Genomic DNA, 2,959 nt, shown 5'->3' on the forward strand with positions numbered 1-2,959 from the left:
TAGCGATCACTAGACTAACTCCTAACTCCAAGCCATTTGATTCAAATTCTCATTAAACGCAAAAGATTTCGGTAAAAAAAATTGTCTGAAAAAGAGAAGACGCGGCGTTTTTAGCACCAAAACTATTAAAACACATTTCGTTTCTATGTCCGCGTTTCGCAGTTTTAAATTCCCATGTGACGTCAGCATCATTCGGCCATCTTGGCTAATCAACCTACGAAAGACTATATCTACTTTACAACTACATTTTATGTCGTTTTTTTTTTTTTGTACATGTTTCAAACGTGCGTATGAATACAAATTAAAAACAAACATTACATCATTGCATCCCGGGCAATGCCGGGTAGGTGCGGTTAGTGAAATATACAATGCCATTTGTACGAACATTATGAATAGAGTTTAATATTATGGTCTTAGAATGTATTAGAATGAAGACTCGATGTCGCTCGGGATTGAACGAGAATCGCTATTATGCACTTTTTCACTGCGGCCATAACACCATATTGATTTCTTAGATGTAATGCTTTTCTCCTCCGATTTCGTCCGCTAATACAGTCGGAAGAATCTGATATATCAAAACACTCTTTAAATTATCGTCTGATACATATGGTTTCACTTTTCAATAAAATCGGATATATGCATTTGAAACATTTTTTTACAGGGGTTTTACAACTTATCAAGCCCGAAGACCACTCGAGGATAAGAGTTAATGAACGTAAGATCGAAGTGTAATAATCGTTATGGTGTAGATTGGGTAGAATATGGATTATTAAAGAGGACGGCCCAACAAGAACTTGTTTACATTGGACTTGAAGGCCCCAAAGTTGTATAAAAACCAGGAAGCAGGTCAGTAGAACAATATTTCAAAGGCGTGCAGTTCTGGAAAAAAGAAGCTTTGTTCATGGAATCTGCATTTAGATTTAGGCACAGTCGGGGTAATTGTAGATAGTGGTTGTAACTAGTTGAGTGTTTTTTTTTTGTGAAAGTTTGTCAAGAAGGACAATATTGGAGCTCAGACGTGCACTTACCATAAAAATGACGATCGAGTAGACACATGCTCATCTGCGGGAAGGAGTTTTAAGAGGATTCCATTAGTTACTTAGAGTAGGGCCAACCCGTAGATATTCGAAACATAGACAGCATACTCACGTTAAAACGCCGGTTCCCGCTACTTAACCAAAGCTACGCGACGTTGTGCCTGGTCAGTACGAAATGGATGATATTTTGAGATAACTAGGTGTTGTATATGCTCTTTGCTTATCTCGGCATGGTTTCCAGTCGTTCTTGACGTGTCCCTGCCACCGGAATCACGTAGTGTCGATTCAGGAGAGGTATGATTAGGAATTGCGCAACTCTAGCCTCACAATTACACGCGCAGTTACCATTGTACAAGACATTCATTGTCTCGCAAGCAAGAACAAGGCGATATAGAGTAACGCAAAGCATCGATACCATTTGTGTTGTCGTTCGTACACAATTTTATACATATGATTGAAATTTAATAAAACTACGATACATTTAAGGTTTAAACGGGGTTATGACTCCATAGTCCCTCCACATAGCGTTGCACATAAAGATTGAAGAATAATTTCTTAGTCTTAAGCAGTAAATTTTAGAAAGTTTGAGATCTTATGTAGATTCTTTCTATAGGAAACGTACGAAAATCAAACACAAACTCTCACATATTCTCCTATATGGTTGACTATTTTTTAACACTGATTCCATATAATGACAGAAGATGTATCGAGACACAGGAATGGGTATGTTTGATCTGGCAGAACGGTGCTTCATTAAAATTGTGGGGTCTGCGTTCACGCCTGGTCCACAAAGTATGGAAATAAAAAATTAAAAAAAAAAAAAAAAAACGTTTACAAGTGTTTTTGATATAGATGTACATAAGAATACTTTGATAAGTATGTTTTAACTTTAATAGGGATGGTATAATATAATTGTGGGGTTTGCGTTCGCGCCTGGCCTCCATAGAATGGAAATAGACACAAACTTTAATAAAGACATTTCATATCTATCTGCGTAAGTATACTTTGATAATTATGTTTCAGTTTGAAGAAATATGGTATAATAAAATTATGGGGCGTTCGTTCGCACCTGACCTCCATAGAATGGAAATATGTCACAAAGTTTAACAAGTTTTTTTTTCAATATAGATCCACAGAATATTGTGATAAGTTTTTCAGTGTGAACAGGTATGGTATAATAAATTATGGGGTTTATCTATTTTATTTTTACTTTTAGCATATTTTGGTTGGGTTTTGATACCCCCAAAGTCAACCCAAATTTTATTATATATATATATATATATATATATATATATATATATATATATATATATATATATATATATATATAAAATGACATGATATACATGTACTAGTGACATTTAAATTGTTTACAAATGATATATATGCTATGGAAGTGCAATGCATTTTTATTGAGCTTAAATAGATTTGGCCATGTAAAAATTTTTTATTATATATACATATTTTAAAGTATATATGCTATACTATTAAAAGGTGTATATATATACATATATATATATATATATATATATATTAATTCATGTATTCACATAAAATTTTAAAAGGACATAATATTTCATGCAATATTTACTTCCATAGTTCCCGATACGTAAGTCATTAAAATCCATGGCAATAACTTTACACAGAATTGTCCGCGTTTCGCTTTTGTAGGAAATCATATACCTTGACGATTCTCTGGGAGGATGAAACGCAGAAGATTATTTGTAACCTAATTGTGATATATTTTAATAACTTACTGCACACACATTTGTATATATACATACATACACACACACACACACACACACACACACACACACACACACACACACATATATATATATATATATATATATATATATATATATATATATATATATATATATATATATATACATTTAAAGAATAGATGAGGAATAAAA

Source organism: Euprymna scolopes, chromosome 18, assembly GCF_053919585.1.
Source record: "Euprymna scolopes isolate OS-2025 chromosome 18, ASM5391958v1, whole genome shotgun sequence".
NCBI classification, from domain to species: Eukaryota; Metazoa; Mollusca; class Cephalopoda; order Sepiida; family Sepiolidae; genus Euprymna; species Euprymna scolopes.